At 43.4% G+C, this 23,987-nt stretch overlaps 26 non-coding genes across 26 annotated transcripts; all 26 read left to right on the top strand.

The window, feature by feature from the left end:
• The first annotated feature begins 734 nt into the window (after positions 1-734).
• trnar-ccg (transfer RNA arginine (anticodon CCG)) lies at positions 735-807 on the top strand. The gene has a single exon. It is a non-coding gene; the product is annotated as a tRNA-Arg (tRNA).
• Positions 808-1,931: 1,124 nt separating this feature from the next.
• trnaq-uug (transfer RNA glutamine (anticodon UUG)) lies at positions 1,932-2,004 on the top strand. The gene has a single exon. It is a non-coding gene; the product is annotated as a tRNA-Gln (tRNA).
• Positions 2,005-2,822: 818 nt separating this feature from the next.
• On the top strand, positions 2,823-2,895 carry trnar-ucg (transfer RNA arginine (anticodon UCG)). Its single transcript has one exon. It is a non-coding gene; the product is annotated as a tRNA-Arg (tRNA).
• A 943-nt stretch (positions 2,896-3,838) lies between these two features.
• Positions 3,839-3,911, top strand: trnar-ucg (transfer RNA arginine (anticodon UCG)). The gene has a single exon. It is a non-coding gene; the product is annotated as a tRNA-Arg (tRNA).
• Positions 3,912-4,986: 1,075 nt separating this feature from the next.
• Positions 4,987-5,059, top strand: trnar-ucg (transfer RNA arginine (anticodon UCG)). The gene has a single exon. It is a non-coding gene; the product is annotated as a tRNA-Arg (tRNA).
• Positions 5,060-6,018: 959 nt separating this feature from the next.
• On the top strand, positions 6,019-6,091 carry trnar-ucg (transfer RNA arginine (anticodon UCG)). Its single transcript has one exon. It is a non-coding gene; the product is annotated as a tRNA-Arg (tRNA).
• Positions 6,092-7,574: 1,483 nt separating this feature from the next.
• On the top strand, positions 7,575-7,647 carry trnar-ucg (transfer RNA arginine (anticodon UCG)). Its single transcript has one exon. It is a non-coding gene; the product is annotated as a tRNA-Arg (tRNA).
• Positions 7,648-8,544: 897 nt separating this feature from the next.
• On the top strand, positions 8,545-8,617 carry trnar-ccg (transfer RNA arginine (anticodon CCG)). The gene has a single exon. It is a non-coding gene; the product is annotated as a tRNA-Arg (tRNA).
• A 715-nt stretch (positions 8,618-9,332) lies between these two features.
• trnar-ucg (transfer RNA arginine (anticodon UCG)) lies at positions 9,333-9,405 on the top strand. Its single transcript has one exon. It is a non-coding gene; the product is annotated as a tRNA-Arg (tRNA).
• A 906-nt stretch (positions 9,406-10,311) lies between these two features.
• trnar-ucg (transfer RNA arginine (anticodon UCG)) lies at positions 10,312-10,384 on the top strand. The gene has a single exon. It is a non-coding gene; the product is annotated as a tRNA-Arg (tRNA).
• A 659-nt stretch (positions 10,385-11,043) lies between these two features.
• On the top strand, positions 11,044-11,116 carry trnar-ucg (transfer RNA arginine (anticodon UCG)). Its single transcript has one exon. It is a non-coding gene; the product is annotated as a tRNA-Arg (tRNA).
• Positions 11,117-11,937: 821 nt separating this feature from the next.
• Positions 11,938-12,010, top strand: trnar-ccg (transfer RNA arginine (anticodon CCG)). Its single transcript has one exon. It is a non-coding gene; the product is annotated as a tRNA-Arg (tRNA).
• A 170-nt stretch (positions 12,011-12,180) lies between these two features.
• On the top strand, positions 12,181-12,253 carry trnar-ucg (transfer RNA arginine (anticodon UCG)). The gene has a single exon. It is a non-coding gene; the product is annotated as a tRNA-Arg (tRNA).
• Positions 12,254-12,737: 484 nt separating this feature from the next.
• Positions 12,738-13,034, top strand: trnar-ucg (transfer RNA arginine (anticodon UCG)). The gene is made up of 2 exons: positions 12,738-12,774; positions 12,999-13,034. It is a non-coding gene; the product is annotated as a tRNA-Arg (tRNA).
• An 824-nt stretch (positions 13,035-13,858) lies between these two features.
• Positions 13,859-13,931, top strand: trnar-ccg (transfer RNA arginine (anticodon CCG)). Its single transcript has one exon. It is a non-coding gene; the product is annotated as a tRNA-Arg (tRNA).
• Positions 13,932-14,101: 170 nt separating this feature from the next.
• Positions 14,102-14,174, top strand: trnar-ucg (transfer RNA arginine (anticodon UCG)). The gene has a single exon. It is a non-coding gene; the product is annotated as a tRNA-Arg (tRNA).
• Positions 14,175-14,658: 484 nt separating this feature from the next.
• trnar-ucg (transfer RNA arginine (anticodon UCG)) lies at positions 14,659-14,955 on the top strand. Its single transcript has 2 exons — positions 14,659-14,695; positions 14,920-14,955. It is a non-coding gene; the product is annotated as a tRNA-Arg (tRNA).
• Positions 14,956-15,776: 821 nt separating this feature from the next.
• trnar-ccg (transfer RNA arginine (anticodon CCG)) lies at positions 15,777-15,849 on the top strand. Its single transcript has one exon. It is a non-coding gene; the product is annotated as a tRNA-Arg (tRNA).
• Positions 15,850-16,019: 170 nt separating this feature from the next.
• On the top strand, positions 16,020-16,092 carry trnar-ucg (transfer RNA arginine (anticodon UCG)). Its single transcript has one exon. It is a non-coding gene; the product is annotated as a tRNA-Arg (tRNA).
• A 160-nt stretch (positions 16,093-16,252) lies between these two features.
• Positions 16,253-16,489, top strand: trnar-ccg (transfer RNA arginine (anticodon CCG)). The gene is made up of 2 exons: positions 16,253-16,289; positions 16,454-16,489. It is a non-coding gene; the product is annotated as a tRNA-Arg (tRNA).
• Positions 16,490-18,901: 2,412 nt separating this feature from the next.
• trnar-ucg (transfer RNA arginine (anticodon UCG)) lies at positions 18,902-18,974 on the top strand. The gene has a single exon. It is a non-coding gene; the product is annotated as a tRNA-Arg (tRNA).
• An 821-nt stretch (positions 18,975-19,795) lies between these two features.
• On the top strand, positions 19,796-19,868 carry trnar-ccg (transfer RNA arginine (anticodon CCG)). The gene has a single exon. It is a non-coding gene; the product is annotated as a tRNA-Arg (tRNA).
• A 170-nt stretch (positions 19,869-20,038) lies between these two features.
• trnar-ucg (transfer RNA arginine (anticodon UCG)) lies at positions 20,039-20,111 on the top strand. The gene has a single exon. It is a non-coding gene; the product is annotated as a tRNA-Arg (tRNA).
• A 1,831-nt stretch (positions 20,112-21,942) lies between these two features.
• On the top strand, positions 21,943-22,015 carry trnar-ccg (transfer RNA arginine (anticodon CCG)). The gene has a single exon. It is a non-coding gene; the product is annotated as a tRNA-Arg (tRNA).
• A 170-nt stretch (positions 22,016-22,185) lies between these two features.
• On the top strand, positions 22,186-22,258 carry trnar-ucg (transfer RNA arginine (anticodon UCG)). Its single transcript has one exon. It is a non-coding gene; the product is annotated as a tRNA-Arg (tRNA).
• A 1,112-nt stretch (positions 22,259-23,370) lies between these two features.
• On the top strand, positions 23,371-23,443 carry trnar-ucg (transfer RNA arginine (anticodon UCG)). The gene has a single exon. It is a non-coding gene; the product is annotated as a tRNA-Arg (tRNA).
• The last annotated feature ends 544 nt before the right edge of the window (positions 23,444-23,987 follow it).

Here is a 23,987-nt window from a genome sequence, read left to right as displayed (position 1 = left end):
TGAAGATTGTGGGTTCAAGTCATGAGGATTAGCATAGAACTGTCAATTTTCTGAAAGCTCACTCAGATCAGCTTTGCATATGACTGTATGTAAATGCCTCTGGGTACACTGGTGAACAAGGCCCAGTGGCCTAATGGATAAGGCATCAGCCTTCGGAGCTGAGGATTGTGGATTCATCTTTCAAGGGTGTTGTTTATGTTGGCAGTGCATGAATGAAATTTCAGTATGATAACTTCAATATGACACTATAGCCACATGATTCAGCGTAGAACTGTCAATTTCATGAAAACTCTTTCAGTTTAGTTTGTTTCTGTCTGTCTGTCAATGCCTCTGGGTTCACCGGTGAACAAGGCCCAGTGGCCAAATGCATCGGTCTTCGGAGCTGAGGATTGTGGGTTCATCTTTCAAGGGTGGCATTTATGTTGGCGGTGCAAGTAAGAAATTCTAGGACGATAACGTCAATATGACACTATAGCCACAAGAATAAGCATAAAATTGCCAAATTTCTGAAAGCTCAAACGGTTCAGCTTGGATAAGACTGTCTGAAAATGCCTCTATGTGGACTTTTGGGAAAAGGTCCAGTGGCCAAACGGATAAGGCATCAACCTTCAGAGCTGAAGATTGTGGGTTCAAGTCATGAGAATTAGCATAGAACAGGCAATTTTCTGAAAGCTCACTCAGTTCAGCTTTGGTTAAGACTGTATGTAAATGCGTCTGGGTTCACTAACAGATGAGGCCCAGTGGCCTAATGGATAAGGCATCAGCCTCCGGAGCTGGGAATTGTGGGTTCAAGTCCCACCTGGGTCGTCTTTGAGGGCTTTCATTTAAGTGGGCTATGCAAGAAATTTCAGTATGATAACTTCAATATGACACTATTTCCACAAGAATAAGCATAGAACTGGCAATTTCGCGATGTTGCTTTCAGTTTAGTTTGTTTCTGACTGTCTGTAAATGCCTCTGGGTTCACCAGAGAGCAAAGCCCAGTGGCCTAATGGATAAGGCATCAGCCTTCAGAGCTGAGGATTGGGGGTTCGAATCCCACCTGGGTCATCTTTCAAGAGTTACATTTAAGCTGGCAGTGCAAGAAAGACATTCAAGGACGATAACTTTACTGTAGACAAAAGAATTAGCATAGAACTGGCAATACCGTGATACCACTTTTAGTTTATTTAGCCTTCGGAGCTGAGGATTGTGGGTTCGAGTCCCACCTGGGTCAGTTTACAGGAGTTACATTTAAGCTGGCAGTGCAAGAAAGACATTCAAGGACGATGACTTTACTGTAGACACAAGAATTAGCATAGAACTGGCAATACCATGATTTCACTTTTAGATTGTTTCTGACTGTCTGTCAATATCTCTGGGTTCACCAGTGAGCAAGGCCCAGTGGCCTAATGGATAAGGCATCAGCCTCCGGAGCTGGGAATTGTGAGTGCAAAGTCCCACCTGGGTCGTCTTTGAGGGCTTTCATTTAAGGGGGCTATGCAAGAAATTTCAGCATGATAACTTCAATATGACACTATAGCCAGCTCTGTGTGGACTTGTGGGAAAAGGTCCAGTGGCCAAAAGGATAAGGCATCGAGCTGAAGATTGTGGGTTCAAGTCATGAGGATTAGCATAGAACTGTCAATTTTCTGAAAGCTCACTCAGATCAGCTTTGCATAAGACTGTCTGTAAATGCCTCTGGGTACACCGGTGAACAAGGCCCAGTGGCCTAATGGATAACGCATCAGCCTTCGGAGCTGAGGATTGTGGATTCATCTTTCAAGGGTGTTGTTTATGTTGGCAGTGCATGAATGAAATTTCAGTATGATAACTTCAATATGACACTATAGCCACATGATTCAGCGTAGAACTGTCAATTTCATGAAAACTCTTTCAGTTTAGTTTGTTTCTGACTGTCTCTCAGTGCCTCTGGGTTCACCAGTGAACAAGGCCCAGTGGCCTAATGGATAAGGCATCAGCCTTTGGAGCTGAGGATTGTGGGTTCGAGTCCCACCTGGGTCAGTTTACAGGAGTTACATTAAGCTGGCAGTGCAAAAAAGAAATTCAAGGTTGATAACTTCACTTTAGACACAAGAATTAGCATAGAACTGGCTTTTTTTAAATCACTTTCAATTTAGCTTGCACCAGAATGTTAATGAATACCTCAGGCTTAATCACAGAAAATGCCCAGTTGTCAAATAAGGCATCAACCTTCGGAGCTGGGGGTTGTGAATTAAATTACCACCTGAGTTGTCTTTCATAGGTTAGATTTAAGTTGGCTGCGCAACAGGTACCAGGATGATAAGTTCAAAGAGACAGAATAGCTGTGATAAAGGTACATGAGAGTTAGCATAGAACTGCCAACGGAACATGAGAACTGGCAATTTCATGAAAACTCTTTCAGTTTAGTTTGTTTCTGTCTGTCTGTCAATACCTCTGGGTTCACCGGTGAACAAGGCCCAGTGGCCAAATGCATCGGTCTTCGGAGCTGAGGATTGTGGGTTCATCTTTCAAGGGTGGCATTTATGTTGGCGGTGCAAGTAAGAAATTCTAGGACGATAACGTCAATATGACACTATAGCCACAAGAATAAGCATAAAATTGCCAAATTTCTGAAAGCTCAAACGGTTCAGCTTGGATAAGACTGTCTGAAAATGCCTCTATGTGGACTTTTGGGAAAATGTCCAGTGGCCAAACGGATAAGGCATCAACCTTCAGAGCTGAAGATTGTGGGTTCAAGTCATGAGAATTAGCATAGAACAGGCAATTTTCTGAAAGCTCACTCAGTTCAGCTTTGGTTAAGACTGTATGTAAATGCGTCTGGGTTCACTAACAGATGAGGCCCAGTGGCCTAATGGATAAGGCATCAGCCTTCGGAGCTGAGGATTGTGGGTTCGAGTCCCACCTGGGTCATCTTTCAAGAGTTACATTTAAGCTGGCAGTGCAAGAAAGACATTCATGGACGATAACTTTACTGTAGACAAAAGAATTAGCATAGAACTGGCAATACCGTGATACCACTTTTAGTTTATTTCTGACTGTCTGTCAATGCCTCTGGTTCACCAGGGAACAAGGCCCAGTGGCCTAATGGATAAGGCGTCAGCCTTCGGAGCTGAGGATTGTGGAGTCCCACCTGGGTCATCTTTCAATAGTTACATTTAAGCTGGCAGTGCAAGAAAGACATTCAAGGACGATGACTTTACTGTAGACACAAGAATTAGCATAGAACTGGCAATACCATGATTTCACTTTTAGATTGTTTCTGACTGTCTATCAATATCTCTGGGTTCACCAGTGAGCAAGGCCCAGTGGCCTAATGGATAAGGCATCAGCCTCCGGAGCTGGGAATTGTGAGTGCAAAGTCCCACCTGGGTCGTCTTTGAGGGCTTTCATTTAAGGGGGCTATGCAAGAAATTTCAGCATGATAACTTCAATATGACACTATAGCCAGCTCTGTGTGGACTTGTGGGAAAAGGTCCAGTGGCCAAAAGGATAAGGCATCGAGCTGAAGATTGTGGGTTCAAGTCATGAGGATTAGCATAGAACTGTCAATTTTCTGAAAGCTCACTCAGATCAGCTTTGCATAAGACTGTCTGTAAATGCCTCTGGGTACACCGGTGAACAAGGCCCAGTGGCCTAATGGATAACGCATCAGCCTTCGGAGCTGAGGATTGTGGATTCATCTTTCAAGGGTGTTGTTTATGTTGGCAGTGCATGAATGAAATTTCAGTATGATAACTTCAATATGACACTATAGCCACATGATTCAGCGTAGAACTGTCAATTTCATGAAAACTCTTTCAGTTTAGTTTGTTTCTGACTGTCTCTCAGTGCCTCTGGGTTCACCAGTGAACAAGGCCCAGTGGCCCAATGGATAAGGCATCAGCCTTCGGAGCTGAGGATTGTGGGTTCAAGTCCCACCTGGGTCAGTTTACAGGAGTTACATTAAGCTGGCAGTGCAAAAAAGAAATTCAAGGTTGATAACTTCACTCTAGACGCAAGAATTAGCATAGAACTGGCTTTTTTTAAATCACTTTCAATTTAGCTTGCACCAGAATGTTAATGAATACCTCAGGCTTAATCACAGAAAATGCCCAGTTGTCTAATAAATAAGGCATCAACCTTCGGAGCTGGGGGTTGTGAATTAAATTACCACCTGAGTTGTCTTTCATAGGTTAGATTTAAGTTGGCTGCGCAACAGGTACCAGGATGATAAGTTCAAAGAGACAGAATAGCTTTGATAAAGGAACATGAGAGTTAGCATAGAACTGCCAACGGAACATGAGAACTGGCACTTTCATGAAAACTCTTTCAGTTTAGTTTGTTTCTGACTGTCTGTCAATGCCTCTGGGTTCACCGGTGAACAAGGCCCAGTGTGAACAAGGTCCAAATGCATCGGTCTTCGGAGCTGAGGATTGTGGGTTCATCTTTCAAGGGTGGCATTTATGTTAGCGGTGCAAGTAAGAAATTCTAGGACGATAACGTCAATATGACACTATAGCCACAAGAATAAGCATAAAATTGCCAAATTTCTGAAAGCTCACTCAGTTCAGCTTGGATAAGACTGTCTGAAAATGCCTCTGTGTGGACTTGTGGGAAAAGGTCCAGTGGCCAAACGGATAAGGCATCAACATTCAGAGCTGAAGATTGTGGGTTCAAGTCATGAGAATTAGCATAGAACAGGCAATTTTCTGAAAGCTCACTCAGATCAGCTTTGGTTAAGACTGTATGTAAATGCGTCTGGGTTCACTAACAGATGAGGCCCAGTGGCCTAATGGATAAGGCATCAGCCTCCGGAGCTGGGAATTGTGGGTTCAAGTCCCACCCGGGTCCTCTTTGAGGGCTTTAATTTAAGTGGGCTATGCAAGAAATTTCAGGATGATAACTTCAATATGACACTATTACCACAAGAATTAGCATTGAACTGGCAATTTTCTCGATATTGCTTTCAGTTTAGTTTGTTTCTGACTGTCTGTAAATGCCTCTGGGTTCAACAGAGAACAAGGCCCAGTGGCCTAATGGATAAGGCATCAGCCTTCGGAGCTGAGGATTGTTGGTTCGAGTCCCACCTGGGTCAACTTTCAAGAGTTACATTTAAGCTGGCAGTGTAAGAAAGACATTCAAGGACGATGACTTTACTGTAGACACAAGAATTAGCATAGAACTGGCAATACCATGATTTCACTTTTAGATTGTTTCTGACTGTCTGTCAATATCTCTGGGTTCACCAGTGAGCAAGGCCCAGTGGCCTAATGGATAAGGTATCAGCCTCCGGAGCTGGGAATTGTGGGTGCAAAGTCCCACCTGGGTCGTCTTTTGAGGGCTTTCATTTAAGGGGGCTATGCAAGAAATTTCAGCATGATAACTTCAATATGACACTATAGCCAGCTCTGTGTGGACTTGTGGGAAAAGGTCCAGTGGCCAAAAGGATAAGGCATCGAGCTGAAGATTGTGGGTTCAAGTCATGAGGATTAGCATAGAACTGTCAATTTTCTGAAAGCTCACTCAGATCAGCTTTGCATAAGACTGTCTGTAAATGCCTCTGGGTACACCGGTGAACAAGGACCAGTGGCCTAATGGATAAGGCATCAGCCTTCGGAGCTGAGGATTGTGGATTCATCTTTCAAGGGTGTTGTTTATGTTGGCAGTGCATGAATGAAATTTCAGTATGATAACTTCAATATGACACTATAGCCACATGATTCAGCGTAGAACTGTCAATTTCATGAAAACTCTTTCAGTTTAGTTTGTTTATGACTGTCTCTCAGTGCCTCTGGGTTCACCAGTGAACAAGGCCCAGTGGCCTAATGGATAAGGCATCAGCCTCCGGAGCTGGGAATTGTGGATTCAAGTCCCACCTGGGTCGTCTTTGAGGGCTTTCATTTAAGTGGGCTATGCAAGAAATTTCAGTATGATAACTTCAATATGACACTATTTCCACAAGAATAAGCATAGAACTGGCAATTCCGCGATATTGCTTTCAGTTTAGTTTGTTTCTGACTGTCTGTAAATGCTTCTGGGCTCACCAGAGAGCAAGGCCCAGTGGCCTAATGGATAAGGCATCAGCCTTCGGAGCTGAGGATTGTGGGTTCGAGTCCCACCTGGGTCATCTTTCAAGAGTTACATTTTAGCTGGCAGTGCAAGAAAGACATTCAAGGACAATGACTTTACTGTAGACACAAGAATTAGCATAGAACTGGCAATACCATGATACCACTTTTAGTTTATTTCTGACTGTCTGTCAATGCCTCTGGTTCACCAGTGAACAAGGCCCAGTGGCCTAATGGATAAGGCGTCAGCCTTCGGAGCTGAGGATTGTGGAGTCCCACCTGGGTCATCTTTCAAGAGTTACATTTAAGCTGGCAGTGCAAGAAAGACATTCAAGGACAATGACTTTACTGTAGACACAAGAATTAGCATAGAACTGGCAATACCATGATTTCACCTTTAGATTGTTTCTGTCTGTCTGTCAATATCTCTGGGTTCACCAGTGAGCAAGGCCCAGTGGCCTAATGGATAAGGCATCAGCCTCCGGAGCTGGGAATTGTGAGTGCAAAGTCCCACCTGGGTCGTCTTTGAGGGCTTTCATTTAAGGGGGCTATGCAAGAAATTTCAGCATGATAACTTCAATATGACACTATGGACTTGTGGGAAAAGGTCCAGTGGCCAAAAGCATAAGGCATCGAGCTGAAGATTGTGGGTTCAAGTCATGAGGATTAGCATAGAACTGTCAATTTTCTGAAAGCTCACTCAGATCAGCTTTGCATAAGACTGTCTGTAAATGCCTCTGGGTACACCGGTGAACAAGGCCCAGTGGCCTAATGGATAAGGCATCAGCCTTCGGAGCTGAGGATTGTGGATTCATCTTTCAAGGGTGTTGTTTATGTTGGCAGTGCATGAATGAAATTTCAGTATGATAACTTCAATATGACACTATAGCCACATGATTCAGCGTAGAACTGTCAATTTCATGAAAACTCTTTCAGTTTAGTTTGTTTCTGACTGTCTCTCAGTGCCTCTGGGTTCACCAGTGAACAAGGCCCAGTGGCCTAATGGATAAGGCATCAGCCTCCGGAGCTGGGAATTGTGGGTGCAAAGTCCCACCTGGGTCGTCTTTGAGGGCTTTCATTTAAGGGTGCTATGCAAGAAATTTCAGCATGATAACTTCAATATGACACTATAGCCAGCTCTGTGTGGACTTGTGGGAAAAGGTCCAGTGGCCAAAAGGATAAGGCATCGAGCTGAAGATTGTGGGTTCAAGTCATGAGGATTAGCATAGAACTGTCAATTTTCTGAAAGCTCACTCAGATCAGCTTTGCATAAGACTGTCTATAAATGCCTCTGGGTACACCGGTGAACAAGGACCAGTGGCCTAATGGATAAGGCATCAGCCTTCGGAGCTGAGGATTGTGGATTCATCTTTCAAGGGTGTTGTTTATGTTGGCAGTGCATCAATGAAATTTCATTATGATAACTTCAATATGACACTATAGCCACATGATTCAGCGTAGAACTGTCAATTTCATGAAAACTCTTTCAGTTTAGTTTGTTTCTGACTGTCTCTCAGTGCCTCTGGGTTCACCAGTAAACAAGGCCCAGTGGCCTAATGGATAAGGCATCAGCCTTCGGAGCTCAGGATTGTGGGTTCGAGTCCCACCTGGGTCAGTTTTCAGGAGTTACATTAGGCTGGCAGTGCAAGAAAGAAATTCAAGGTTGATAACTTCACTCTAGAGACAAGAATTAGCATAGAACTGGCAATTTCCTGATATTGCTTTTAGTTTGTTTCTGACTGTCTGTCAATGCCTCTGGGGTCACTAGTGAACGAGGCCCAGCGGCCTAATGGATAAGGCATCAGCCTTCAGAGCTGAGTATTGTGGGTTCGAGTCCCACCTGGGTCATCTTTCAATAGTTGCATTTAAGCTGGCAGTGCAAGAAAAAAATCCAGGGACGATAACTTTACTATAGACCCAAGAATTAGCATAGAACTGGCTTTTTTTTAAATAACTTTCAATATAGCCTTCACCAGAATATTAATGAATACCTCAGGCTTAATCAGAGAAAATGCCCAGTTGTCTAATAAATAAGGCATCAACCTTCTGAGCTGGGGGTTGTGAATTAAATTACCACCTGAGTTGTCTTTCATAGGTTAGATTTAAGTTGGCTGCGCAACTGGTACCAGGATGATAAGTTCAAAGAGACAGAATAGCTGTGATAAAGGAACATGAGAGTTAGCATAGAACTGCCAACGGAACATGAGAACTGGCAATTTCATGAAAACTCTTTCAGTTTAGTTTGTTTCTGACTGTCTGTCAATGCCTCTGGGTACACCGGTGAACAAGGCCCAGTGGCCTAATGCATCGGTCTTCGGAGCTGAGGATTGTGGGTTCATCTTTCAAGGGTGGCATTTATGTTGGCGGTGCAAGTAAGAAATTCTAGGACGATAACGTCAATATGACAATATAGCCACAAGAATAAGCATAAAATTGGCAAATTTCTGAAAGCTCACTCAGTTCAGCTTGGATAAGACTGTATGTAAATGCGTCTGGGTTCACTAACAGATGAGGCCCAGTGGCCTAATGGATAAGGCATCAGCCTCCGGAGCTGGGAATTGTGGGATCGAGTCCCACCTGGGTCATCTTTCAAGAGGTACATTTAAGCTGGCAGTGCAAGAAAGACATTCAAGGACGATAACTTTACTGTAGACACTAGAATTAGCATAGAACTGGCAATACCATGATTTCACTTTTAGATTGTTTCTGACTGTCTGTCAATATCTCTGGGTTCACCAGTGAGCAAGGCCCAGTGGCCTAATGGATAAGGCATCAGCCTCCGGAGCTGGGAATTGTGGGTGCAAAGTCCCACCTGGGTCGTCTTTGAGGGCTTTCATTTAAGGGGGCTATGCAAGAAATTTCAGCATGATAACTTCAATATGACACTATAGCCAGCTCTGTGTGGACTTGTGGGAAAAGGTCCAGTGGCCAAAAGGATAAGGCATCGAGCTGAAGATTGTGGGTTCAAGTCATGAGGATTAGCATAGAACTGTCAATTTTCTGAAAGCTCACTCAGATCAGCTTTGCATAAGACTGTCTGTAAATGCCTCTGGGTACACCGGTGAACAAGGCCCAGTGGCCTAATGGATAAGGCATCAGCCTTCGGAGCTGAGGATTGTGGATTCATCTTTCAAGGGTGTTGTTTATGTTGGCAGTGCATGAATGAAATTTCAGTATGATAACTTCAATATGACACTATAGCCACATGATTCAGCGTAGAACTGTCAATTTCATGAAAACTCTTTCAGTTTAGTTTGTTTCTGACTGTCTCTCAGTGCCTCTAGGTTCACCAGTGAACAAGGCCCAGTGGCCTAATGGATAAGGCATCAGCCTTCGGAGCTGAGGATTGTGGGTTCGAGTCCCACCTGGGTCAGTTTTCAGGAGTTACATTAAGCTGGCAGTGCAAGAAAGAAATTCAAGGTTGATAACTTCACTCTAGACACAAGAATTAGCATAGAACTGGCTTTTTTTTAAATCACTTTCAATTTAGCTTGCACCAGAATGTTAATGAATACCTCAGGCTTAATCACAGAAAATGCCCAGTTGTCTAATAAATAAGGCATCATCCTTCGGAGCTGGGGTTGTGAATTAAATTACCACCTGAGTTGTCTTAAATAGGTTAGATTTAAGTTGGCTGCGCAACAGGTACCAGGATTATAAGTTCAAAGAGACAGAATAGCTGTGATAAAGGAACATGAGAGTTAGCATAGAACTGCCAATGGAACATGAGAACTGGCAATTTCATGAAAACTCTTTCAGTTTAGATTGTTTCTGACTGTCTGTCAATGCCTCTGGGTTCACCGGTGAACAAGGCCCAGTGGCCTAATGCATCGGTCTTCGGAGCTGAGGATTGTGGGTTCATCTTTCAAGGGTGGCATTCATGTTGGCGGTGCAAGTAAGAAATTCTAGGACGATAACGTCAATATGACAATATAGCCACAAGAATAAGCATAAAATTGGCAAATTTCTGAAAGCTCACTCAGTTCAGCTTGGATAAGACTGTCTGTAAATGCCTCTGTGTGGACTTGTGGGAAAAGGTCCAGTGGCCTAATGGATAAGGAATCAGCCTCCGGAGCTGGGAATTGTGGGTTCAAGTCCCACCTGGGCCCTCTTTGAGGGCTTTCATTTAAGTGGGCTATGCAAAAAATTTCAGGATGATAACTTCAATATGACACTATTTCCACAAGAATAAGCATAGAACTGGCAATTTCGCGATATTGCTTTCAGTTTAGTTTGTTTCTGACTGTCTGTAAATGACTCTGGGTTCACTAGAGAGCAAGGCCCAGTGGCCTAATGGATAAGGCATCAGCCTTCGGAGCTGAGGATTGTGGGTTCGAGTCCCACCTGGGTCATCTTTCAAGAGTTACATTTAAGCTGGCAGTGCAAGAAAGACATTCAAGGATGATAACTTTACTGTAGACACAAGAATTAGCATAGAACTGGCAATACCATGATTTCACTTTTAGATTGTTTCTGACTGTCTGTCAATATCTCTGGGTTCACCAGTGGCCTAATGGATAAGGCATCAGCCTCCGGAGCTGGGAATTGTGGGTGCAAAGTCCCACCTGGGTCTTCTTTGAGGGCTTTCATTTAAGGGTGCTATGCAAGAAATTTCAGCATGTGGGAAAAGGTCCAGTGGCCAAAAGGATAAGGCATCGAGCTGAAGATTGTGGGTTCAAGTCATGAGGATTAGCATAGAACTGTCAATTTTCTGAAAGCTCACTCAGATCAGCTTTGCATAAGACTGTCTGTAAATGCCTCTGGGTACACCGGTGAACAAGGCCCAGTGGCCTAATGGATAAGGCATCAGCCTTCGGAGCTGAGGATTGTGGATTCATCTTTCAAGGGTGTTGTTTATGTTGGCAGTGCATGAATGAAATTTCAGTATGATAACTTCAATATGACACTATAGCCACATGATTCAGCGTAGAACTGTCAATTTCATGAAAACTCTTTCAGTTTAGTTTGTTTCTGACTGTCTCTCAGTGCCTCTGGGTTCACCAGTGAACAAGGCCCAGTGGCCTAATGGATAAGGCATCAGCCTTCGGAGCTGAGGATTGTGGGTTCGAGTCCCACCTGGGTCAGTTTTCAGGAGTTACATTAAGCTGGCAGTGCAAGAAAGAAATTCAAGGTTGATAACTTCACTCTAGACACAAGAATTAGCATAGAACTGGCTTTTTTTAAATCACTTTCAATTTAGCTTGCACCAGAATGTTAATGAATACCTCAGGCTTAATCACAGAAAATGCCCAGTTGTCTAATAAATAAGGCATCATCCTTCGGAGCTGGGGTTGTGAATTAAATTACCACCTGAGTTGTCTTAAATAGGTTAGATTTAAGTTGGCTGCGCAACAGGTACCAGGATTATAAGTTCATAGAGACAGAATAGCTGTGATAAAGGAACATGAGAGTTAGCATAGAACTGCCAATGGAACATGAGAACTGGCAATTTCATGAAAACTCTTTCAGTTTAGTTTGTTTCTGATTGTCTGTCAATGCCTCTGGGTTCACCGGTGAACAAGGCCCATTGGCCTAATGCATCGGTCTTCGGAGCTGAGGATTGTGGGTTCATCTTTCAAGGGTGGCATTTATGTTGGCGGTGCAAGTAAGAAATTCTAGGACGATAACGTCAATATGACAATATAGCCACAAGAATAAGCATAAAATTGGCAAATTTCTGAAAGCTCACTCAGTTCAGCTTGGATAAGACTGTCTGTAAATGCCTCTGTGTGGACTTGTGGGAAAAGGTCCAGTGGCCAAACGGATGGGGCATCAACCTTCAGAGCTGAAGATTGTGGGTTTCAGTCATGAGAATTAGCATAGAACAGGCAATTTTCTGAAAGCTCACTCAGTTCAGCTTTGGATAAGACTGTATGTAAATGCGTCTGGGTTCACTAAGAGATGAGGCCCAGTGGCCTAATGGATAAGGCATCAGCCTCCGGAGCTGGGAATTGTGGGTTCAAGTCCCACCTGGGCCCTCTTTGAGGGCTTTCATTTAAGTGGGCTATGCAAAAAATTTCAGGATGATAACTTCAATATGACACTATTTCCACAAGAATAAGCATAGAACTGGCAATTTCGCTATATTGCTTTCAGTTTAGTTTGTTTCTGACTGTCTGTAAATGCCTCTGGGTTCACTAGAGAGCAAGGCCCAGTGGCCTAATGGATAAGGCATCAGCCTTCGGAGCTGAGGATTGTGGGTTCGAGTCCCACCTGGGTCATCTTTCAAGAGTTACATTTAAGCTGGCAGTGCAAGAAAGACATTCAAGGACGATAACTTTACTGTAGACACAAGAATTAGCATAGAACTGGCAATACCATGATTTCACTTTTAGATTGTTTCTGACTGTCTGTCAATATCTCTGGGTTCACCAGTGAGCAAGGCCCAGTGGCCTAATGGATAAGGCATCAGCCTCCGGAGCTGGGAATTGTGGGTGCAAAGTCCCACCTGGGTCGTCTTTGAGGGCTTTCATTTAAGGGTGCTATGCAAGAAATTTCAGCATGATAACTTCAATATGACACTATAGCCAGCTCTGTGTGGACTTCTGGGAAAAGGTCCAGTAGCCAAAAGGATAAGGCATCGAGCTGAAGATTGTGGGTTCAAGTCATGAGGATTAGCATAGAACTGTCAATTTTCTGAAAGCTCACTCAGATCAGCTTTGCATAAGACTGTCTGTAAATGCCTCTGGGTACACCGGTGAACAAGGCCCAGTGGCCTAATGGATAAGGCATCAGCCTTCGGAGCTGAGGATTGTGGATTCATCTTTCAAGGGTGTTGTTTATGTTGGCAGTGCATGAATGAAATTTCAGTATGATAACTTCAATATGACACTATAGCCACATGATTCAGCGTAGAACTGTCAATTTCATGAAAACTCTTTCAGGTTAGTTGGTTTCTGACTGTCTCTCAGTGCCTCTGGGTTCACCAGTGAACAAGGCCCAGTGGCCTAATGGATCAGCCTTCGGAGCTGAGGATTGTGGGTTCGAGTCCCACCTGGGTCATCTTTCAATAGTTGCATTTAAGCTGGCAGTGCAAGAAAGAAATCCAAGGACGATAACTTTACTATAGACCCAAGAATTAGCATAGAACTGGCTTTTTTTTAAATAACTTTCAATATAGCTTTCACCAGAATATTAATGAATACCTCAGGCTTAATCAGAGAAAATGCCCAGTTGTCTAATAAATAAGGCATCAACCTTCTGAGCTGGGGGTTGTGAATTAAATTACCACCTGAGTTGTCTTTCATAGGTTAGATTTAAGTTGGCTGCGCAACTGGTACCAGGATGATAAGTTCAAAGAGACAGAATAGCTGTGATAAAGGAACATGAGAGTTAGCATAGAACTGCCAACGGAACATGAGAACTGGCAATTTCATGAAAACTCTTTCAGTTTAGTTTGTTTCTGACTGTCTGTCAATGCCTCTGGGTACACCGGTGAACAAGGCCCAGTGGCCTAATGCATCGGTCTTCGGAGCTGAGGATTGTGGGTTCATCTTTCAAGGGTGGCATTTATGTTGGCGGTGCAAGTAAGAAATTCTAGGACGATAACGTCAATATGACAATATAGCCACAAGAATAAGCATAAAATTGGCAAATTTCTGAAAGCTCACTCAGTTCAGCTTGGATAAGACTGTCTGTAAATGCCTCTGTGTGGACTTGTGGGAAAAGGTCCAGTGGCCAAACGGATGGGGCATCAACCTTCAGAGCTGAAGATTGTGGGTTTAAGTCATGAGAATTAGCATAGAACAGGCAATTTTCTGAAAGCTCACTCAGTTCAGCTTTGGATAAGACTGTATGTAAATGCGTCTGGGTTCACTAAGAGATGAGGCCCAGTGGCCTAATGGATAAGGCATCAGCCTCCGGAGCTGGGAATTGTGGGTTCAAGTCCCACCTGGGCCCTCTTTGAGGGCTTTCATTTAAGTGGGCTATGCAAAAAATTTCAGGATGATAACTTCAATATGACACTATTTCCACAAGAATAAGCATAGAACTGGCAATTTCGCGATATTGCTTTCAGTTTAGTTTGTTTCTGACTGTCTGTAAATGCCTCTGGGTTCATTAGAGAGCAAGGCCCAGTGGCCTAATGGATAAGGCATCAGCCTTCGGAGCTGAGGATTGTGGGTTCGAGTCCCACCTGGGTCATCTTTCAAGAGTTACATTTAAGCTGGCAGTGCAAGAAAGACATTCAAGGACGATAACTTTACTGTAGACACAAGAATTAGCATAGAACTGGCAATACCATGATTTCACTTTTAGATTGTTTCTGACTGTCTGTCAATATCTCTGGGTTCACCAGTGAGCAAGGCCCAGTGGCCTAATGGATAAGGCATCAGCCCCCGGAGCTGGGAATTGTGGGTGCAAAGTCCCACCTGGGTCGTCTTTGAGGGCTTTCATTTAAGGGTGCTATGCAAAAAATTTCAGCATGATAACTTCAATATGACACTATAGCCAGCTCTGTGTGGACTTCTGGGAAAAGGTCCAGTGGCCAAAAGGATAAGGCATCGAGCTGAAGATTGTGGGTTCAAGTCATGAGGATTAGCATAGAACTGTCAATTTTCTGAAAGCTCACTCAGATCAGCTTTGCATAAGACTGTCTGTAAATGCCTCTGGGTACACCGGTGAACAAGGCCCAGTGGCCTAATGGATAAGGCATCAGCCTTCGGAGCTGAGGATTGTGGATTCATCTTTCAAGGGTGTTGTTTATGTTGGCAGTGCATGAATGAAATTTCAGTATGATAACTTCAATATGACACTATAGCCACATGATTCAGCGTAGAACTGTCAATTTCATGAAAACTCTTTCAGGTTAGTTTGTTTCTGACTGTCTCTCAGTGCCTCTGGGTTCACCAGTGAACAAGGCCCAGTGGCCTAATGGATCAGCCTTCGGAGCTGAGGATTGTGGGTTCGAGTCCCACCTGGGTCAGTTTTCAGGAGTTACATTAAGCTGGCAGTGCAAGAAAGAAATTCAAGGTTGATCACTTCACTCTAGACACAAGAATTAGCATAGAACTGGCTTTTTTTAAATCACTTTCAATTTAGCTTGCACCAGAATGTTAATGAATACTTCAGGCTTAATCACAGAAAATGCCCAGTTGTCTAATAAATAAGGCATCATCCTTCGGAGCTGGGGTTGTGAATTAAATTACCACCTGAGTTGTCTTAAATAGGTTAGATTTAAGTTGGCTGCGCAACAGGTACCAGGATTATAAGTTCAAAGAGACAGAATAGCTGTGATAAAGGAACATGAGAGTTAGCATAGAACTGCCAATGGAACATGAGAACTGGCAATTTCATGAAAACTCTTTCAGTTTAGTTTGTTTCTGACTGTCTGTCAATGCCTCTGGGTTCACCGGTGAACAAGGCCCAGTGGCCTAATGCATCGGTCTTCGGAGCTGAGGATTGTGGGTTCATCATTCAAGGGTGGCATTTATGTTGGCGGTGCAAGTAAGAAATTCTAGGACAATAATGTCAATATGACACTATAGCCACAAGAATAAGCATAAAATTGGCAAATTTCTGAAAGCTCACTCAGTTCAGCTTGGATAAGACTGTCTGTAAATGCCTCTGTGTGGACTTGTGGGAAAAGGTCCAGTGGCCAAACGGATGGGGCATCAACCTTCAGAGCTGAAGATTGTGGGTTTAAGTCATGAGAATTAGCATAGAACAGGCAATTTTCTGAAAGCTCACTCAGTTCAGCTTTGGATAAGACTGTATGTAAATGCGTCTGGGTTCACTAACAGATGAGGCCCAGTGGCCTAATGGATAAGGCATCAGTCTCCGGAGCTGGGATTTGTGGGTTCAAGTCCCACCTGGGCCCTCTTTGAGGGCTTTCATTTAAGTGGGCTATGCAAAAAATTTCAGGATAATAACTTCAATATGACACTATTTTCACAAGAATAAGCATAGAACTGGCAATTTCGTGATATTGCTTTCAGTTTAGTTTGTTTCTGACTGTCTGTAAATGCCTCTGGGTTCACTAGAGAGCAAGGCCCAGTGGCCTAATGGATAAGGCATCAGCCTTCGGAGCTGAGGATTGTGGGTTCGAGTCCCACCTGGGTCATCTTTCAAGAGTTACATTTAAGCTAGCAGTGCAAGAAAGACATTCAAGGACGATAACTTTACTGTAGACACGAGAATTAGCATAGAACTGGCAATACCATGATTTCCCTTTAGATTGTTTCTGACTGTCTGTCAATATCTCTGGGTTCACCAGTGAGCAAGGCCCAGTGGCCTAATGGATAAGGCATCAGCCTCCGGAGCTGGGAATTGTGGGTGCAAAGTCCCACCTGGGTCGTGTTTGAGGGCTTTCATTTAAGGGTGCTATGCAAGAAATTTCAGCATGATAACTTCAATATGACACTATAGCCAGCTCTGTGTGGACTTGTGGGAAAAGGTCCAGTGGCCAAAAGGATAAGGCATTGAGCTGAAGATTGTGGGTTCGAGTCCCACCTGGGTCAGTTTTCAGGAGTTACATTAAGCTGGCAGTGCAAGAAAGAAATTCAAGGTTGATAACTTCACTCTAGACACAAGAATTAGCATAGAACTGGCATTTTTTTAAATCACTTTCAATTTAGCTTGCACAAGAATGTTAATGAAAACCTCAAGGTTTAATCACAGAAAATGCCCAGTTGTCTAATAAATAAGGCATCATCCTTCGGAAATGGGGTTGTGAATTAAATTACCACCTGAGTTGTCTTAAATAGGTTAGATTTAAGTTGGCTGCGCAACAGGTACCAGGATTATAAGTTCAAAGAGACAGAATAGCTGTGATAAAGGAACATGAGAGTTAGCATAGAACTGCCAATGGAACATGAGAACTGGCAATTTCATGAAAACTCTTTCAGTTTAGTTTGTTTCTGACTGTCTGTCAATGCCTCTGGGTTCACCGGTGAACAAGGCCCAGTGGCCTAATGCATCGGTCTTCGGAGCTGAGGATTGTGGGTTCATCTTTCAAGGGTGGCATTTATGTTGGCGGTGCAAGTAAGAAATTCTAGGACGATGACTTTACTGTAGACACAAGAATTAGCATAGAACTGGCAATACCATGATTTCACTTTTAGATTGTTTCTGACTGTCTGTCAATATCTCTGGGTTCACCAGTGAGCAAGGCCCAGTGACCTAATGGATAAGGCATCAGCCTCCGGAGCTGGGAATTGTGGGTGCAAAGTCCCACCTGGGTCGTCTTTGAGGGCTTTCATTTAAGGGTGCTATGCAAGAAATTTCAGCATGATAACTTCAATATGACACTATAGCCAGCTCTGTGTGGACTTGTGGGAAAAGGTCCAGTGGCCAAAAGGATAAGGCATCGAGCTGAAGATTGTGGGTTCAAGTCATGAGGATTAGCATAGAACTGTCAATTTCATGAAAACTCTTTCAGTTTAGTTTGTTTCTGACTGTCTTTCAGTGCCTCTGGGTTCACCAGTGAGCAAGGCCCAGTGGCCTGATGGATAAGGCATCAGCCTCCGGAGCTGGGAATTGTGGGTGCAAAGTCCCACCTGGGTCGTGTTTGAGGGCTTTCATTTAAGGGTGCTATGCAAGAAATTTCAGCATGATAACTTCAATATGACACTATAGCCAGCTCTGTGTGGACTTGTGGGAAAAGGTCCAGTGGCCAAAGGATAAGGCATTGAGCTGAAGATTGTGGGTTCGAGTCCCACCTGGGTCAGTTTTCAGGAGTTACATTAAGCTGGCAGTGCAAGAAAGAAATTCAAGGTTGATAACTTCACTCTAGACACAAGAATTAGCATAGAACTGGCTTTTTTTTAAATCACTTTCAATTTAGCTTGCACAAGAATGTTAATGAAAACCTCAAGGTTTAATCACAGAAAATGCCCAGTTGTCTAATAAATAAGGCATCATCCTTCGGAAATGGGGTTGTGAATTAAATTACCACCTGAGTTGTCTTAAATAGGTTAGATTTAAGTTGGCTGCGCAACAGGTACCAGGATTATAAGTTCAAAGAGACAGAATAGCTGTGATAAAGGAACATGAGAGTTAGCATAGAACTGCCAATGGAACATGAGAACTGGCAATTTCATGAAAACTCTTTCAGTTTAGTTTGTTTCTGACTGTCTGTCAATGCCTCTGGGTTCACCGGTGAACAAGGCCCAGTGGCCTAATGCATCGGTCTTCGGAGCTGAGGATTGTGGGTTCATCTTTCAAGGGTGGCATTTATGTTGGCGGTGCAAGTAAGAAATTCTAGGACGATGACTTTACTGTAGACACAAGAATTAGCATAGAACTGGCAATACCATGATTTCACTTTTAGATTGTTTCTGACTGTCTGTCAATATCTCTGGGTTCACCAGTGAGCAAGGCCCAGTGACCTAATGGATAAGGCATCAGCCTCCGGAGCTGGGAATTGTGGGTGCAAAGTCCCACCTGGGTCGTCTTTGAGGGCTTTCATTTAAGGGTGCTATGCAAGAAATTTCAGCATGATAACTTCAATATGACACTATAGCCAGCTCTGTGTGGACTTGTGGGAAAAGGTCCAGTGGCCAAAAGGATAAGGCATCGAGCTGAAGATTGTGGGTTCAAGTCATGAGGATTAGCATAGAACTGTCAATTTTCTGAAAGCTCACTCAGATCAGCTTTGCATAAGACTGTCTGTAAATGCATCTGGGTACACCGGTGAACAAGGCCCAGTGGCCTAATGGATAAGGCATCAGCCTTCGGAGCTGAGGATTGTGGATTCATCTTTCAAGGGTGTTGTTTATGTTGGCAGTGCATGAATGAAATTTCAGTATGATAACTTCAATATGACACTATAGCCACATGATTCAGCGTAGAACTGTCAATTTCATGAAAACTCTTTCAGTTTAGTTTGTTTCTGACTGTCTCTCAGTGCCTCTGGGCTCACCAGTGAACAAGGCCCAGTGGCCTAATGGATAAGGCATCAGCCTTCGGAGCTGAGGATTGTGGGTTCGAGTCCCACCTGGGTCAGTTTTCAGGAGTTACATTAAGCTGGCAGTGCAAGAAAGAAATTCAAGGTTGATAACTTCACTCTAGACACAAGAATTAGCATAGAACTGGCTTTTTTTAAATCACTTTCAATTTAGCTTGCACCAGAATGTTAATGAATACCTCAGGCTTAATCACAGAAAATGCCCAGTTGTCTAATAAATAAGGCATCAACCTTCGGAGCTGGGGTTGTGAATTAAATTACCACCTGAGTTGTCTTAAATAGGTTAGATTTAAGTTGGCTGTGCAACAGGTACCAGGATTATAAGTTCAAAGAGACAGAATAGCTGTGATAAAGGAACATGAGAGTTAGCATAGAACTGCCAATGGAACATGAGAACTGGCAATTTCATGAAAACTCTTTCAGTTTAGTTTGTTTCTGACTGTCTGTCAATGCCTCTGGGTTCACCGGTGAACAAGGCCCAGTGGCCTAATGCATCGGTCTTCGGAGCTGAGGATTGTGGGTTCATCTTTCAAGGGTGGCATTTATGTTGGCGGTGCAAGTAAGAAATTCTAGGACAATAACGTCAATATGACACTATAGCCACAAGAATAAGCATAAAATTGGCAAATTTCTGAAAGCTCACTCAGTTCAGCTTGGATAAGACTGTCTGAAAATGCCTCTATGTGGACTTTTGGGAAAAGGTCCAGTGGCCAAACGGATAAGGCATCAACCTTCAGAGCTGAAGATTTTGGGTTCAAGTCATGAGAATTAGCATAGAACAGGCAATTTTCTGAAAGCTCACTCAGTTCAGCTTTGGTTAAGACTGTATGTAAATGCGTCTGGGTTCACTAACAGATGAGGCCCAGTGGCCTAATGGATAAGGCATCAGCCTCCGGAGCTGGGAATTGTGGGTTCAAGTCCCACCTGGGTCGTCTTTGAGGGCTTTCATTTAAGTGGGCTATGCAAGAAATTTCAGTATGATAACTTCAATATGACACTATTTCCACAAGAATAAGCATAGAACTGGCAATTTCGCGATATTGCTTTCAGTTTAGTTTGTTTCTGACAGTCTGTAAATGCCTCTGGGTTCACCAGAGAGCAAGGCCCAGTGGCCTAATGGATAAGGCATCAGCCTTCGGAGCTGAGGATTGTGGGTTTGAGTCCCACCTGGGTCATCTTTCAAGAGTTACATTTAAGCTGGCAGTGCAAGAAAGACATTCAAGGACGATAACTTTACTGTAGACAAAAGAATTAGCATAGAACTGGCAATACCGTGATACCACTTTTAGTTTATTTCTGACTGTCTGTCAATGCCTCTGGTTCACCAGTGAACAAGGCCCAGTGGCCTAATGGATAAGGCATCAGCCTTCGGAGCTGAGGATTGTGGAGTCCCACCTGGGTCATCTTTCAAGAGTTACATTTAAGCTGGCAATGCAAGAAAGACATTCAAGGACGATGACTTTACTGTAGACACAAGAATTAGCATAGAACTGGCAATACCATGATTTCACTTTTAGATTGTTTCTGACTGTCTGTCAATATCTCTGGGTTCACCAGTGAGCAAGGCCCAGTGGCCTAATGGATAAGGCATCAGCCTCCGGAGCTGGGAATTGTGGGTGCAAAGTCCCACCTGGGTCGTCTTTGAGGGCTTTCATTTAAGGGGGCTATGCAAGAAATTTCAGCATGATAACTTCAATATGACACTATAGCCAGCTCTGTGTGGACTTGTGGGAAAAGGTCCAGTGGATAAGGCATCGAGCTGAAGATTGTGGGTTCAAGTCATGAGGATTAGCATAGAACTGTCAATTTTCTGAAAGCTCACTCAGATCAGCTTTGCATAAGACTGTCTGTAAATGCCTCTGGGTACACTGGTGAACAAGGCCCAGTCGCCTAATGGATAAGGCATCAGCCTTCGGAGCTGAGGATTGTGGATTCATCTTTCAAGGGTGTTGTTTATGTTGGCAGTGCATGAATGAAATTTCAGTATGATAACTTCAATATGACACTATAGCCACATGATTCAGCGTAGAACTGTCAATTTCATGAAAACTCTTTCAGTTTAGTTTGTTTCTGACTGTCTCTCAGTGCCTCTGGGTTCACTAGTGAACAAGGCCCAGTGGCCAAATGGATAAGGCATCAGTCTTTGGAGCTGAGGATTGTGTGTTCGAGTCCCACCTTAGGTCAGTTTACAGGAGTTACATTAAGCCGGCAGTGCAAAAAAGAAATTCAAGGTTGATAACTTCACTCTAGACACAAGAATTAGCATAGAACTGGCTTTTTTTAAATCACTTTCAATTTAGCTTGCACCAGAATGTTAATGAATACCTCAGGCTTACTCAGAGAAAATGCCCAGTTGTCTAATAAATAAGGCATCAACCTTCGGAGCTGGGGGTTGTGAATTAAATTACCACCTGAGTTGTCTTTCATAGGTTAGATTTAAGTTGGCTGCGCAACAGGTACCAGGATGATAAGTTCAAAGAGACAGAATAGCTGTGATAAAGGAACATGAGAGTTAGCATAGAACTGCCAACGGAACATGAGAACTGGCAATTTCATGAAAACTCTTTCAGTTTAGTTTGTTTCTGACTGTCTGTCAATGCCTCTGGGTTCACCGGTGAACAAGGCCCAGTGGCCAAATGCATCGGTCTTCGGAGCTGAGGATTGTGGGTTCATCTTTCAAGGGTGGCATTTATGTTGGCGGTGCAAGTAAGAAATTCTAGGACGATAACGTCAATATGACACTATTGCCACAAGAATAAGCATAAAATTGCCAAATTTCTGAAAGCTCACTCAGTTCAGCTTGGATAAGACTGTCTGAAAATGCCTCTGTGTGGACTTGTGGGAAAAGGTCCAGTGGCCAAACGGATAAGGCATCAACATTCAGAGCTGAAGATTGTGGGTTCAAGTCATGAGAATTAGCATAGAACAGGCAATTTTCTGAAAGCTCACTCAATTCAGCTTTGGTTAAGACTGTATATAAATGCGTCTGGGTTCACTAATAGATGAGGCCCAGTGGCCTAATGGATAAGGCATCAGCCTCCGGAGCTGGGAATTGTGGGTTCAAGTCCCACCTGGGTCGTCTTTGGGCGCTTTCATTTAAGTGGGCTATGCAAGAAATTTCAGGATGATAACTTCAATATGACACTATTTCCACAAGAATTAGCATAGAACTGGCAATTTCGCGATATTGCTTTCAGTTTAGTTTGTTTCTGACTGTCTGTAAATGCCTCTGGGTTCAACAGAGAGCAAGGCCCAGTGGCCTAATGGATAAGGCATCAGCCTTCGGAGCTGAGGATTGTGGGTTCGAGTCCCACCTGGGTCATCTTTCAAGAGTTACATTTAAGCTGGCAGTGCAAGAAAGACATTCAAGGACGATAACTTTACTGTAGACAAAAGAATTAACATTGAACTGGCAATATCGTGATACCACTTTTAGTTTATTTCTGACTGTCTGTCAATGCCTCTGGTTCACCAGTGATAAAAGGCCCAGTGGCCTAATGGATAAGGCGTCAGCCTTCGGAGCTGAGGATTGTGGAGTCCCACCTGGGTCATCTTTCAAGAGTTACATTTAAGCTGGCAGTGCAAGAAAGACATTCAAGGACGATGACTTTACTGTAGACACAAGAATTAGCATAGAACTGGCAATACCATGATTTCACTTTTAGATTGTTTCTGACTGTCTGTCAATATCTCTGGGTTCACCAGTGAGCAAGGCCCAGTGGCCTAATGGATAAGGCATCAGCCTCCAGAGCTGGGAATTGTGGGTGCAAAGTCCCACCTGGGTCGTCTTTGAGGGCTTTCATTTAAGGGGGCTATGCAAGAAATTTCAGCATGATAACTTCAATATGACACTATAGCCAGCTCTGTGTGGACTTGTGGGAAAAGGTCCAGTGGCCAAAAGGATAAGGCATCGAGCTGAAGATTGTGGGTTCAAGTCATGAGAATTAGCATAGAACTGGCAATTTTCTGAAAGCTCACTCAGATCAGCTTTGCATAAGACTGTCTGTAAATGCCTCTGGGTACACCGGTGAACAAGGCCCAGTGGCCTAATGGATAAGGCATCAGCCTTCGGAGCTGAGGATTGTGGGTTCATCTTTCAAGGGTGTTGTTTATGTTGGCAGTGCATGAATGAAATTTCAGTATGATAACTTCAATATGACACTATAGCCACATGATTCAAAGTAGAACTGTCAATTTCATGAAAACTCTTTCAGTTTAGTTTGTTTCTGACTAAGCCTTCGGAGCTGAGGATTGTGGAGTCCCACCTGGGTCCTCTTTCAAGAGTTACATTTAAGCTGGCAGTGCAAGAAAGAAATTCAAGGTTGATAACTTCACTCTAGACACAAGAATTAGCATAGAACTGGCAATTTCCTGATATTGCTTTTAGTTTGTTTCTGACTGTCTGTCAATGCCTCTGGGGTCACCAGTGAACGAGGCCCAGTGGCCTAATGGATAAGGCATCAGCCTTCGGAGCTGAGGATTGTGGGTTCGAGTCCCACCTGGGTCATCTTTCAATAGTTGCATTTAAGCTGGCAGTGCAAGAAAAAAATCCAAGGACGATAACTTTACTATAGACACAAGAATTAGCATAGAACTGGCTTCTTTTTTAAAATAACTTTCAATTTAGCTTGCACCAGAATATTAATGAATACCTCAGGCTTAATCAGAGAAAATGCCCAGTTGTCTAATAAATAAGGCATCAACCTTCGGAGATGGGGGTTGTGAATTAAATTACCACCTGAGTTGTCTTTCATAGGTTAGATTTAAGTTGGCTGCGCAACAGGTACCAGGATGATAAGTTCAAAGAGACAGAATAGCTGTGATAAAGGAACATGAGAGTTAGCATAGAACTGCCAACGGAACATGAGAACTGGCAATTTCATGAAAACTCTTTCAGTTTAGTTTGTTTCTGACTGTCTGTCAATGCCTCTGGGTACACCGGTGAACAAGGCCCAGTGGCCTAATGCATTGGTCTTCGGAGCTGAGGATTGTGGGTTCATCTTTCAAGGGTGGCATTTATGTTGGCGGTGCAAGTAAGAAAATTTAGGACG

This window comes from Carassius carassius, chromosome 7 (assembly GCF_963082965.1).
Source record: "Carassius carassius chromosome 7, fCarCar2.1, whole genome shotgun sequence".
Lineage (NCBI taxonomy): Eukaryota > Metazoa > Chordata > Actinopteri > Cypriniformes > Cyprinidae > Carassius > Carassius carassius.
Note: the sequence above shows the minus strand (reverse complement) of the source record. Positions and strands in the feature narration are given on the sequence as shown.